Genomic DNA, 15498 nt, shown 5'->3' on the forward strand with positions numbered 1-15498 from the left:
TTGATAAGACATTATCAATAGACCCTGAGTCTATAATCACTTTTCACACCTTGCCTAATATTTTTCATGTTGTCCTAAATAATTCTCTTCTCTACTTAGGCTCATTTTTTACTAGCTCATTAACCAATACTCTCCTCAACATGAGGTTCTCTCCCTTCTACAAATCAAGTTCCAATTCTCTTGCCTTTTGATTATCCTGCTCTTAGATGTATGTGATTCTCTTTTCCCCATAGGATGATGATGGCTTCTCTAGACATCTATAAGAAAGGTGTCCCAACGTGCCACATTTATAACACTTCAATATTACTCAAGTGTGAACCTCTACTACTATTTCCATATCTACCTCTTCCACCATTGTTGGACCCTCTACCCCTCCTAGAGCCTCCCCTTTGACTAGTCTCATTAGACTGCTCATTCCACTTAGAGTCTCTATAACTTCTCTACTCATTATCCATTCCACTAGAGCCTCCTCTTGAGCCAACTCTAAATTCTTTACCTCTGCCCCTATTCTTGGAACTTGAGTCCCCTTTCTTCACCAGTTTATCTTCCACCTTCATAGCTATATAATAAAAACTTTGTAAAGTGGTGAGACTAAACAAGTTCAACCCATCTTGGATAGACCATTTAAGGCCATTTAAGTATCTAGCCACCTTGAAGCTTTCTTCTTCTTGCACCTTTGAACTTAAGGCCAATTTCTAAAACTCCTCAGTATAGGTAGCCACATTAGGATCCTTCTGCTTGAGATTTTGCCTTTGTTTTTTAATTTGAATCTCATAGTCTTCTAGTAGATATGTTTCTTTTATCTTTTCCACCTTAGCCTTCTAGTTAGCTATAGTTTTCTTCCCCTAACTTTCTCTTTCCCCTTTAACAAACTTCCACCATGTCAAAGTTTGACCTTTCAGTCTAGACTTTGCAAATCTCAACTTTTGAGCCTCTATTGTCCCTTCACATTCAAAGTAGTTCTCAATGCTATCAATTCATTCTAGTACCACCTCTACATCCATCTCACCATGGAATAAGGAACATTCTCTAGGATCTTCCCTCCAAATTCCTTGAGGACTTTGAGGAATGGTTCTTTCTCACCAAGCTGAAGATTTGGTTCAGGTATCCCGTCCTCCAAATTCGCCTTTTCTTTACCCTTTCCAAAGTCTTCATCTTCCTTATCTTGGGTTGCATCCTCTATCTCTTTCAATTTATCTTTCATCTCTTCTAGGGCCTCATCAAGAATCCTAGTCTTCTATTCTAGGAGCTCCTTTTTCTCATCTAACTCCTTCAGAAACTTTGCATTGGTAACCATCCTTGTAGACCCACTTGACTCAATGGAATGAAACATACTACCACAAGCCTTAATCTTATGGCTTTGATACCACTTTAATGGGAACTTCTTCAACTAAGATCTTTCTTTCTCCTCCTAGGATATTCTTAGCCTACTTAGGGTTTCTTCTCCTAACCCTAACCTAGAAGATCCCTCTCCAATCCCCTTTCTCTAAGAATCTCTCCAAACAATTCAATTTTCAATACTATACCTTCAATACAAAAAATTTGGACTATTTGGCCAAGATTGATATATCTTCACCAAATATACCCCAAATGGTCAAAATCAAGCTCAAACCATTATTATTTGGTTCTTGATGCATTCCTTACAATTCCTTACCATTATTTTAAGTTTCCCACTCATATCTCCCCAAGGTGCCTAGTTAGCCCTTGTAGCCCTAAAAGCCCTTATTAGCCCTCCTAGAAACTAGGAAAGTGTAATAACTCACAAAAAACCTTAATAAGGCTCCTTGGTCTGTTCAATTTTATTTTTTCCTAAGACCTAACCTTGAATATTTTTTATGTCTTGGGCTCCAGGATTGATTGTACAATACTACTTTAGAAAACCCTTTTTTAAAGGGTTTCAAAGGAAATGTTCATGTATCCTTCACCACAGTCATCAAACTCCATCTCTAACCTCCTCCTTTGAGTTCTAATGCCTTAACACACTTCTCCTACATTGCTACTTCAAGAATACCTTATGCTAATCTTTTGTTCATCCCAAAACTCCATTACAAGCATTTCCATGCACCTTGCCAAGCTTGTTTGCTTGCCTACGGCTCACTTGTAGAAACAATACTTGGCCTTCCAAAAAATCCAAAAATAATATTTACAATATATAAAAAGGCTATGTCTTGGTCTCCAAGATCCATGGTGTTTTGACAGAGGACACTCAAGCCATGGCCATTTTCATGCTTGCACTACAAAACCCTAACAAATGAAAGCTTAAAACAAAAATAGTTGTGAAAAAATTCAAAAAATGACCACAAGATTTTATTCTATCAAAAATGGTCACTTTTTTAATCAAACACTTCTTCTCAATCCTTAGAAACCTCGTTCCATTCTACAAAATTGCTCTCTATAGGTGTTTTTTGTACATCCAACTATCCAACTCTTGTAAATGAGTTGGAAAAAAATCAAATAGACTTCACTCACCATTCTAACCTTTAGTTTGAACCATAACTACCCAAGAAGTTCACTTTTCCAAAATTGCACAAAATGTTGCTAAGAAACTTTGTAAAATTGAAAAGTTGTCAATGCAACTTTTGACAAATTTACCAATTTTCCTCATTAAACCTCCAAACTTGGCTATTTTTCTTTCAAACCTCCTAAAATGACCTTAGCACACCTAAGGACCCTTGTAATACACCTTGTGACCCTTCTTGAAGCATTTTACTACATTTTTCCACTTAGAGCAACTTTTGACAAATCTTGCCTTTCAGGACCTAACTGACAAGATTTGTCTCACACTCTACATCCTATCTATTAAATACACCTAAAATCACCTTTGAAATCTATAGTTATTCATTATTACCTCAATGGTTGGTTATACCATTTACAAACTAAAATTTTAGATTTGGTCTTTACCTTACCCTAGGTGCTCCTGCACCACTACTCCTTAGAGATCAAAGTACCCAAAAGAGGCTTGAGCCTTTTAGCAATTGAATTGGGGATAATTTTGTAAGTAACATTATGCATAAAGAAATAGGCTTGAATTGATCCAATCTATTGGCCCCATCAATATTAAATATGAGAGCCAACAAGGTAGCATTCAAAGACTTGAGCTTTTTTTGTGTCCTTGGAAGAGATTTGTACTCCAATAACTAAAACAAGAGAGGAGATATAATTACCAAACATGTGAGCCTTAATTGTGTTATATATGGAAAAAAGCATTGTCCTTAGCTCCCTCTTGAAGCCAATCCACACAAGACATTTTCTTCCAAAATATTTCTTCTCGAAGCTCCCATTCCTCTAACTCCTTAAGTGTTGAAGACTCAGCAGCAATCAAATTAACAGTCATCCCTTTATCCTAAATCTGGCAGCTAACAATATCTATCCTAGACTGTGCTACCAATTTTGGTCTTGTAAATTCCAAAAATACTATTTGTTCCACCTTTTAAGACTAAATTTCATATCTTGATGCCTCTTATTAAAATTGAACATGGTAATACCATGAAAAGGTCTACCTTCATGCCACCACATTGTCGTAAGACCCTACAAAGAGTGACCTCTTAACTACATCAACTAAAATTTGAAGGAAGGATTTTTATTGGACTTGAAGGGAGTAATGTAAAGGTTAATTTGTCAATGATCAGAGCCTCTCCAATCAAGAATTTCCAATCTTGTAGACCACCTAACATCCATCCAATAACAAGAAACTAGGAACCTATCCAACCTTTTAGAAATACCCTCAATCCCATTCCTTCTGTTATGCTAGGTGAAATTACCATTGCCAATTTTAATATCAATGAGATTCAGGATACCAATGTTATCTATGACCATATTTTAGGAAGGATCCAACTGAGCTAACCCACTTCTTTTTTCATCTAAACTAATTCCAATATTAAAATCCCCAACCAAAATCCAATGGAGGAAAGGATATGAGGAATGAACGAAGATGATATGAGACCACATAAGAGATTTATCCACCAAATCATTAGGAGTGTAAATATTAGAAAACATGAATTTTTCTCTAGTTGTAAAGTGGGAAGAAATCAAAGAAATAGAAGACCTAATCAAAATCCACCATAAAGGTAACACCTTCCTTTGATTCCAAAGACAAGAAATTCCACTAGAGATACCTTAAGTAATCACTCCTTGCCAACAACCATGGGGCCACAACTTTGGAGTGCAGCTAACCAAATCATCAATGCTAAGCTTGGTTTCCTAAATAAAAACAATATGTGGAGATTGATAGTCAACTAATCTACAAAAAAAGTTTTGTCTATGGATTCCATTCAATTCCCTCACATTAGAAGAGAGAGTAATCATTTGGTAGGTTGAGAGAAATGGGATCAATGGTCTTTACAAACCCTGACTCAACTAAATTCTTAGACATCATCTTAACCTTCTCATGATCAATCTTTCTTCCACTCTTGGATGACTTCTTTGAGGAACCTTTTTTAAAATGCTTCTGTTGTAATCCTAATGTGGGTTCAAATATAGTACCTTTTGTACTATTTTTCACACTCTTATGAGCAAAGAGAGTAGAATTTGAATTTCATAAATCACCCCCAAGTTGTTTCTCTTTTGGTGGCTGAGCTAGATTCCTTACCTCCTCATCTTGGGCCCCTTGTTGAGCCCCATCCCTAGAGGCTAGTTCAATTGGAATGCCTTCCTCTTGAGCCAATTCATCTAGGACATTAAACATGTTAAAATTATCATCATTCTATCTCATGTCCATCCAAGTTCTCTTCTTCCCTTTACCCTTATTACAGAGCTTCGTTAGGACAAATCCCTTCTCGTTTTTAGGTCCATCATACAAAGAGGCCCTACCCCTACCTTCCTTAGAAGTAAATGCAATAGGACCCAATGATTAAGAAGATTTATTTCAAGGGCATTTGCATTGTAAGTGCCTATATTCATGACATATTCTGCATCTAAAAGGTAGACTTTCATAGTCCAACTATTGTACCCATGACATAGGGCCTAAACAAAATCCATAGAGTCTAAGAGAGGATCATTTAGATCAACCTCAACACAAATATTTTCATAAGAGATTACCTTATGATCTTGAATCTACATAATTTAACCTATAGGTTTCCCAAGTAGCAGAGAAATAGAGTGAAGAATATCATCTCTGCAAAATTCCAAAGGAAGCCTTTGCAAATGAACCCACACAAGTACCTGTGAGGGGATATTGCCTACATAATTAAATCCTATGTGTTAGGGCTTGATGAAGAGGACCACCTAGTTAAATAAATATGGACCACCTTCAAACAACTTATTCCTCTCTTTCATAATTGAAAAAATTACCAAGAAATAGTTATTAGTAGTCAAGAGTATCTTCATGTCCCCCTCATGATTCCAAATCCAATGCAACCATGATTCCAATACTGGAAGAGAAAGACAGCAGCCCAAAAAAATTAAAATCAGTGCATACTTGCTATAGTATTCAATGTCATCTAAAATATGCTCAAGTTGAATGACCAAAACTGGTCGATCCTCTGATCTCTCCAGACACCCATTCACCCTTTCAATACAGATCATCCCCTTCAAAGAAGAAGCATCAAGCATCAATCCCAGATGGAAGATTTTCATCCTAGCCCTTGGCCCAGAGAGAGAGAGGGAGAAATGTGAACTAGGGCACACTCATCCTAGCCTTGCCATGAATGCAATACATAACTTTTTCTCTCCTTCTCTCATCTCTAGTTCTTCATACATCACTCATTTCTTGTTAATTTACTTGGAATTAATGGATGGATATTTTTAAAATTTGGAATCTAAGTTGAAGAATGCCTAAGAACATCATGAATATCTAGAAAATTGGAAAATATTTTAAAGGAAATATTAAAAAAATACTTTTGATATTGGTTTTCCCACATAGAATTTGGAATCTTTAGAAGGAAAGGAACAACAAGGTTTTAAGGGATATAGCCCAACCCTACTCAATAATTTCTCTTTGTATCAAGAAGAGAACCATTGAAAATTTCAGTTATATTATATACAAGGACAAAATGGACTTTGATTTTGGTGGACAGCCAAGTAGAAAGAAGGATCTAGATGCAGTGGTCAAAAATAAAAGAGAAAATGCAAGATGGGATCATCCTCCAATGGGCAGGATTAAGATGAACTTTGATGAAGCCACTAAAGGAAACCCATGCCTAGCTAGTTGTGGTGCTAATCTTAGGGATGATAAGGAAAATATGTTATAAGCAACGCTAATCCTTGTTGGTATTCAAACCAACCACCTAGTTGAAGCTATGGGTATTCTTCATGGGTTAAAAATGCTTAGTGACATCAAGGCTAAGAGAATGTGGATAGAAGAGGATTTGTAGAGCATATTAAACTCTCTATCTAATTCCATGGTCACTTTATGGTCCATTGAAAATATTATCAAGGAAGAAAAAATTTTAATCACTAAGTTCAATAAAGTTTATATAGCCAATTTATTTAGAGAAGTGAACATGATTGATCACTCACTTACACATGTGGCAATAAAAAAGGAATTCCACATATCATGGAATTACAAGGATGAGATTCATTATAAAATAAAGGCGTGCATTAATCATGATAAGACAAGTAAAAATAAGGTCATTTCACCTTTTTTTGAAGTGCTTTGGGAAACAATATGTACTTATTTCAAGAATTGTTTGAGATATAACAATGTGACAATAAAATCTTCACACATATTATGGGTTTTTAACTTTTGTTTCTTCTTGAACAAGTCTTTTTTTCTAAGACAAAAATAGAGAGTTTGGCTTTGAAAAGCTTACTAAAATAGGTGGGAAATTGAGAAGAATGGAATCCAAAAACCATTAAAAATGGAGGAAGGAGAAGGAATTTTGGGGAAACTTGGATGTAGGGGGGGGAATTCCCTATGTGGAGAAAATGAAAATGGTGAAACTAGAAATTACAAATACGTTCTTGAAAGGTTGAAATAATGGCTTAATTTTAGATATAGATAAGCTTTTTTTTCTGTGACCTAAAGTCTTTTGAATTAGTAGTTAGGAAACTTCCCAAATATTCAAGTGGTAAACTGATTAAAGGGGAGGGTGATATTTATGGTGCATTGTCCACTACCTTTCTTTGGAGGCATTTTCTTACTATTATAATGGAGTATATTTTTCTTGATGGGAGATATGATTGGGCTCACGCATATCACTTTTTTCTCCTTAATCACTTTCAATATAATTTTTTTCTTCATTTTAATATTCTTTTTTCATTGTCTCAAAGTATCAATTCTTTAAGGTCCAAACCCAATGAACTAATCTTGAATAAGGGTCTAATGAGGATGATTATCAGTTGTGTGAAAAATGTTCCTAACCTTGTTTCAACAAAATTTTTGGAACATTGTGGTAAAATGGCTAGTTTGTGGAAAACATTGGCCACAAATAAAAAGGATTTTATGCGAATTAAGTGGAATCCTCAAGTTCTTCAAATTGAAAGAAGACTAAGGTATATTATGCAGAGCTTATCTCAGAGTATGAAGAAGAAAGTCAATATGAAGAAGACAAAGATGTGATAGAGTGGAAAGGAAAAGTAGAGATTGACATGGAAAATTTGGATGAAGTTGAAAATTATGAACCTTTGGAGAGAATTTTTGGGGGTCACAATGTCCCAACTTCCTCGAGAAAGGAAAACATACCCGATCTAATACCAAGAAAAAGTAGAAGAAAGGGACTCAAATCAACAAAAAAGATATCAAAGAGGTTAGAGAGAAGACCAAAAATATTAAAAAGGAGCTAAAAGAAAGAGTGGAAGAGTTAGTTTAGCTTCTTCCACCTGTGTGTTGTCTGCTTTCTGTCTTTTTCCTAGTTAACTTGCTAATTTTATAGTTTGTTTTGGCTTTTCTATTGGTTTTTACCAAGTTCACTAGTTGTGGTTGTGAGTGTGTCTATTTGTCAGGACACTATTTCATTTTGGGACTTTCATATTTAATTCTTTATGTAAAAATTTTAGGGTTTTGGGTCTTTTGTAAAAACCCTATTTTATCCTTAATAAAAATTGTAGTCTAAGTAAAATTTTCTTAATTTTTTCCAAGATATCAGAGAAAGTCATAAAAAATGGTGGCTAAAATGAAATTTATTCATGAGATTTGAATCAATCCTAAAATCAAAAAATAAATACATAGATCCATGGTAGAAAATGAGCTTTTTGAGAAATGAGAGTCATGAGTAGAAGCTAGAGCCAACCTCAAGTTTAAACAAGATTTGAGGAGGAGGGTCTATGTTTGAGTTAAATATGTAATTAAGTGCAATATGAGGTCTTACCATAAGAAACTCACTTAAAAATGCATAAACTGGTCCTAAAAGTACACAACTTAAGTGCTTAGTTTGTAATGCCCAGCTCGGAGATCCTTGGAAACAAGGATGAAAAAAAAGCAAGATTTTTTTTTTAAAGTGCAAGGGCACATGATAACAATGTACATCGATTATAAAGATTACAATGGAAGACTAACAACCAACCATCAACAATGGATCTCCAAATGCCACTACTAACTAAAACACATATAAGAGGACAAGTGAGATCAAACAAGCTGACAGACCAAAGCTGACTCCTCAAAAATGGCTAAGTCTAAAATTTGAAGCCCTAAAATTTCCTAGAATCTTTATCTTAGCCCATAGAGGTTTGAAACCCATCTCAAATGAATCATCGCATATATTAAAATATATCTTAAGTATAAGAAATTAAATTTATGTCAATGATTAAATATACATCAACTTATGACATATATTTAATTGTTGACATATATTTAATTTATTATACTTAAACCATATATAGAATCAGGAGTCGCATGATATAGTTTCAATGGGTGTGTGATACATTTTTGTGTTACACCATGCTAATAAAAGCTCACCCAGGAAACTAAATAAAAACACTTAAGGACAAACAAATGACCAAAACTGAGTTTAGAACCTCTACATCGAGGAGTACCAGATCCACATCTCGACGCAAGAACCCTCGAATCGAATAATGAAATATAGAAAGAAAAACATCTAACCATCTAATAGATAAGAGTAAAGGTGCAGAAGGAACATCGCAGTGAACTAAAGCAACATCGCAATAACTGAAATAACATCACAATGTACAGAATAACCAAGTAAGTACGCAGTTCCTCCCAACCATCAATGGCATCATAAGACCGTCATGGGCCCTACCCATCCCCCGCACGTAAAATCCCAAGCCACTGATCCAATCATCGGTACTATCAAAATTAGAGATGTCACTACTAAATATGCTAATAACCAAAAGCATAAGGAAATCTAACATGCTAGTAGTACAATAGAAGATAAACCTACAAGTAGATAACATCACCTATCACATGCTAATCATCATAAATAATAAGGAATGTGTCAAAACTGAGATCATCTGAACATGAGAAAAAAATCCCAATGAAAGCATAAATCATAAGAAGCATACTCTATAAATTGAAGTACCAAGTGAACACAACCAACAATGGTCACACTAGGATACAAGGCCATCTTTGTACACTGGTCCCTAATAGTGGTGAAGGTAGCTATGCCTCCTGACCACATGGTACTCGTAGGTCCACACCCACCATGCTGATGGAGATAATGATCCAACCACAAACACACGCAACACAACATCTACAGCTAAAACACATGCCACACAATATGATGATTGAACCCAAGGTAAAGACAATGCATAAACTATAGGTCCTGGTCAGATATCTCAATGGGTTGCTATGTAGGGACTAACATCATGGAGAGTCACTTGGCATTAAAAAGCCCAAGCTCGAATCTGTGCAGACTCAACTCCCTTTATGGAACGCTCATACACTGTGTAGACTCAACTTCCTCAATGGAAGGCTCATTCACTAAAGTATTATTTTTGTTATCTTTAAATTTATTACCACTTGATGTTTTATTTAGTTATCACTTATATAAAGCTTCCTCTGCCAACCTCTAGTGCCATGAATGCCAAGCTACGAGATAGAAGCCCCCTCCATATGCTACCCTACCCTACCCATGCTCATCTAATGATGAGTGCCTGTAGGCATGAAAATTCCCAACCCAACCCCAATGATCATAACTTCTGAAAGTACCACAGAAGATCAAGCCCTGTAGGTCACCCGATAATTGTACATGTATGTACTCATGTGTAGTGCACCACCATCATGAAGATCAACACAATGATTGGATGAGAACACAACATAAAGTCACTCAACCGAAATAGACTCAAGAGGATGGATGCAACATGCATCCCAATGCAACAAAAAGTGCAAATGTGGTCTAATGGATATCCAAATGGATCATCCAAGTTCACGATCAACATTGTGCCTAGAAAACCTAAGAAAATAGGGCAGCACGCAGAATAAGGCAAAATTCTCAAATTTTCAAAATTTTTTGAAATTGAAAACCCATTTGGCCTTTGGGTACAAAAACCCTAAAGATCTAGAAATAATTGAAATCAAACACTGTATGCAAAAATGGCCAGTATAATGGCTCAAAAACCCAAACCCCCATTTCAAAAACAGGGAAAATATTCATACCTGACCAACCAGGAAAAACTAGCAAATAGAAATGGAGGGGAACACTAGTTCTTAACCTCCTAACATACTACTACAAGAAACGAAAGCTAAAATAGAGTGAAAACAACAAAATGAGCCGAAATAGTAACTCACCCAATAAAATAAACTAGGTGTTGAATCTGCTGAAAATGATGACAAAGTATAAACTCCCCAAGCCAAATCCAATGAGACAATCTCGCGCAGATCCCACGCTCACAGCTCCTAGAATGAACAAAACAAGAATCCTTCAGAAGAGGATTTACAAATTTGCTGTCAAAAGTCTATTTCTAAAAAAATGAGAAGTAAATAATAAAATCACTTTTCCAATACTTATTCATTTTTTGGTGAATAATCGACTATGGAAAATAGCCAACTATATTAGCTAAACTCCGAGTTGATCAAAACTAAAACAATTTATTATCTGTAACGAAAATTCATGTAAGGCAAAGCTACCAAAAATGAAATCTAAAAAGATTTAAAACCTAAAAACCCAAAATCAAAGAAAATCACTTAGCACTTTCGCTACAGAGAAAACCTCTAAATGCACAGACATGCTCACTGGTCTAATTACAAAATGAAGATGAGTTTAGATTTACTAATCACTAAAAGGTTTAGATTTAAAACAACTAAAATAAGGGTACATCGACCATACAGGGATGACATTGGTAAAATATGAATAGCTAAATCACTAACTCCATAGGCCACTGTCAGGGATATAATTCCTACACGCTAAAATACACGATCAAGTGCAATTGCATATAATATCATAGCCGAAGCAACATGTATTAAAATACCTATTTAATCCATTTACATCACTCACATTCGTAGAAGGTGTAAAGATACAAGAATGAAGTAACTAACCATAGCATAAAATTCATCTCATAACATGATCAATGAATATGTCCAATAAACTATATAACTAGATATCCTTATAGATCTACTGTCTTCTCAAAATAGCATCAACATGCAAATATGATAAACTAAACAATATGGAAGTAAAGAATCTATGGTACTGCATCCAAGTATAACATCTAACCCTTGAGTCATCATAAGGTACAAAATAAGAGTATCAAGTATCTCTCGAATCAAAATAAACAAGGTACATACTACAAACACGAGATGCACTACATAGTTTACAGGATGACACAACTTTAATGTTTTCATATCCAAACACGATCTTACAAAATTAATCAACAATTAATTTTAACCACTCAATAGATTTACCAAAAATTCTAGACCAATTTGTGCTCAAATCTAAACTTAATATAAATATCACTTATTATATATAGTAACCTTATGTAATTACAAGATTGAAACAAAAAAAAATTAACATTCACCCATATACATTAAACACCTTTCAAAACAAAACAAGATTAAGTAGGAGATACTTTCCACAACAAGTCAAATTTTGATATTACTAACGAGATTCAACTTTGTAGTTTCTAAGTCAAACTCATTGACCCATATTCCATGAGTAGTAGTTCAAAGTGCACACAACCCCATCTCTCATGAAAATAAATATAACACTTCACACTCATTGCATTTGGGTGATTCTCACAAAGGTGAAGAACTGAGACATTGCATGAGCTCACCCATCCTAGTATTGGTCCAACTCAAATGTGCTTAACAAAACAAGATTAAGTAGGAGATACTTTCCACAACAAGTCAAATTTTGATATTACTAACGAGATTCAACTTTGTAGTTTCTAAGTCAAACTCATTGACCCATATTCCATGAGTAGTAGTTCAAAGTGCACACAACCCCATCTCTCATGAAAATAAATATAACACTTCACACTCATTGCATTTGGGTGATTCTCACAAAGGTGAAGAACTGAGACATTGCATGAGCTCACCCATCCTAGTATTGGTCCAACTCAAATGTGCTTAACTACAAAGTTGCATCTATGGTTTAACCCACTCTCCTTGTAACCCCATCTACAAAACCTTCAAAAAGCGTTGTACCTTATTAACCATTCATTATAAAGCTCTCTAACCTCATGATTGATAAGTAAAAGATGTTTTCTAGATCAAGTCAAATTATTTTATTATTTCTTCTAAACATTATTACATCATTATTTATTCATTTATTTACATACATTCTAAAATTATATTTTAAAATAATATAAATGAAACCTACATAATTTTATCATAGAAATTTAGATTTGAAAATTTAGTCATTTACAACTACTGAATAATTTTTCAATATACATCAATGATAAAAATTAAATTTAAGTTGTTTATTTATCAGAAATAATTACAACATCGATACATAACCATATAATTTAAATAATAAAAGTAACATTACAAAATTACAAAAAGATATCAGAGATGCACTTAATCTGAACCTATGTCGGGCCAGTTTTCCTGTGGTGAAAATAACGAAGATGTTGGTGTGGATTTTGAGGATTGTGTGCTTTCCTGCAGCGCCTCCTTGATTTCTGCGAGACGGGCAGCAACTTGTTTCATGGTTGGTCTAAAATCACTTTCAATGGCAAGGCACTCGAACGCCAACTCCGCAACTGCAGCAACACTGACCTTGCTCTCCTCATTTCTTTCAATTTTCAAATCTGGATCGACCAATTCATTCAAAACTCCTCTTTTTATCTTGTCAGTTGCCATGTTAGCAAAGATTATTTCATCTCTATTTCTCATAGTATCAACTGCCACTTTGGCAGAGATTATCTCCAAAAGAACAACTCCTAAGCTGTAAAACTAAACATCAGATTTCTCAGTGAGCTGAAAGCATTGATGGTACTCTGGGTCAACATACCCGGGCGTGCCTTGAGGAGCAGTCGTGAGATGTGACACATTCAGAGGCACCAATCTGGAAAGCCCGAAATCTGCAACTTTTGCTCTGAAATGTTCGTCCAGAAGAATGTTAGTGGATTTAACATCTCTGTGAAATATGGGCGGATTCATGCTGTGGAGATACACCAAGGCTTGAGCAGATTCTATGGCAATGTTCAAAGGAGTCGCCCAAGGCAATCCTGTTAGAGCTCTTCTGCTACCATGCAGGTGATCAGACAATGTCCCAATTGGCACGAACTCGTAAACAAGCAGTAGCATTGGACTCTGCGGACTCGTACAACCGTAGAGACGAACAAGGTTTGGATGAAAAAGGGATGACAACAATTGTACCTCGTTCATAAATTTCTCAACTGATCTGGAGCTATCGTGATAAAGCCTCTTCACTGCTACAGAACGTCCGTCGTGAAGTTCACCAAGGTACACCACGCCAAAGCCTCCACCTCCAAGTAAGTTCTCCTCATCGAAGAAATTTGTCGCCTGTTGCAATTCTTGATAGGAAAATATGGCCAAGTTCTCTATCATATGGCAATTTGCTTCCATGCTATTTTTCTGATAATTACTGTACATACCACAAACTTCGCGGGAATGACGCCGCCTGCTTTTCTTAACATACCATATACAAAGCACTGCTAGTGCCGCCATCAGTGTGGCTCCTCCCAGGGAGGTGCCTGTATTAGAACAATCTAATTAGATATTTTAAATGATTAATAGTATTTCAGAGAACTCCTGTAAAAATCAGTGAAACAATGTACTAGATGAACAAACTGGACCATTTCAGCCACATTTTAGAGGTATGAATTGTCTACATTGAAGAGGAAGGAATCCATACCTAGAACAATAGCAGTCTTATTAGTAGTGTTAGAGCCATCTGCGCGGTGTCAATTATAAACAGCGGCACAGATACTTATTATTCGTCGTATGATTCAGAAATAAAGCTAAAAACTCATCTCCTTTGACTTAAAAGTTTGACGCTTTTCATTCTTCTGTCAAACAAGTTAAAAATGAGGTACGACTCTTACCAGGGCTCCACGATTTGCAACTCAATTGCGTCGAATTGCCAGTTTCGTCAATGCAACGCTCTTTCTTTGACTCGCAATGCTCACAACCCGTGCTGAAATTCCATTTTATTTTGAATCCATCATATATTCTTGCAACTAGCGGTCGATTACTTGTGTCGAATTTTTGAATAGGTAGCTGCACCGATGATTTACAGTACGTGTCCAAACTCAAGGTTGAATAGTACCAACTACTATTACATTCTAAAGCATACACTTGATCAGTGGAAGTGGCCGAGAGGTATTGTCTGATATCTTCTCTGTACTGTCCCCATAGTCTTATATTCATATAATATTCATCAGAAATATGAAACTGAGGGCTAGACCACAATTCCATTGTGCGGTTACTGGTCGAGGGGTTGCAAGCATCTCCCCACATATTTCTATCAACTATTGTAATGGGATGGGCAGGATCCTCTTTTGGGTGGCGATGAAAATGATTCACTATGTAGTATCGGTAGCCTCTGATGTTAATTAGCGGCATATTCACTTTACCATCGCACTGGAGCTGAAACGCAGGGTCACCGCACCCGCTGTTCTTTCTTGCAAAGGGATATCCAAAGGCTTGATTACCACATTCGAAGAATTCTGGACAAGCTGGGCATGTGGGAGCGAGGAACGACATGAGTATTGAGAAGAAAAGAGAAAGAAAGCGGTAGGAGCATAGATGAAGGGGCAGATCTTCCATTTTCTTAGCTCTGGAAAATAAGTTTAAAGAGGGGAACATGAGTACGAGTTTAATAGGAGAGGACGACGGTGGGAGAAGCCAAGAAAATGAAAATGATGAGGTGTGTGGAAAACCATAACATAACGTAGTCAATACACCAATTTGACCATACTTTCGTTACCTATATCAAAAGTCGGAGTCAATGCACTAATTTGTCCGCCCCTTAATGAGCTACAGTCAAATTCTGCGTTTGAATCGCGGTTTCCTGGAAGCTTTGGAGAAGCGATTATAGCAGTAACATCTGGGCTCCGCGAAAGTTGCGTCTGAGTTGACGTAGATCATCATAAGTAGTGTTTGGGATATATTTTTATGATAATCATTTCACTAACAGCAATGATAATAGAATGGTTATTTTGTAATTTATCGTAAATCTTTTTTGATTTTACCTAAAACACGGG

General features: G+C 35.9%; 1 pseudogene; it reads right to left on the reverse strand.

Moving 5' to 3' along the window:
- Positions 1 to 12774: 12774 nt before the first annotated feature.
- LOC149571583 (LEAF RUST 10 DISEASE-RESISTANCE LOCUS RECEPTOR-LIKE PROTEIN KINASE-like 1.2) lies at positions 12775 to 15061 on the reverse strand (annotated as a pseudogene).
- Positions 15062 to 15498: the final 437 nt, after the last annotated feature.

The sequence above is a fragment of the Cupressus sempervirens genome, chromosome 2 (assembly GCF_028749045.1).
Source record: "Cupressus sempervirens isolate cs-2001-9-10 chromosome 2, ASM2874904v1, whole genome shotgun sequence".
NCBI classification, from domain to species: Eukaryota; Viridiplantae; Streptophyta; class Pinopsida; order Cupressales; family Cupressaceae; genus Cupressus; species Cupressus sempervirens.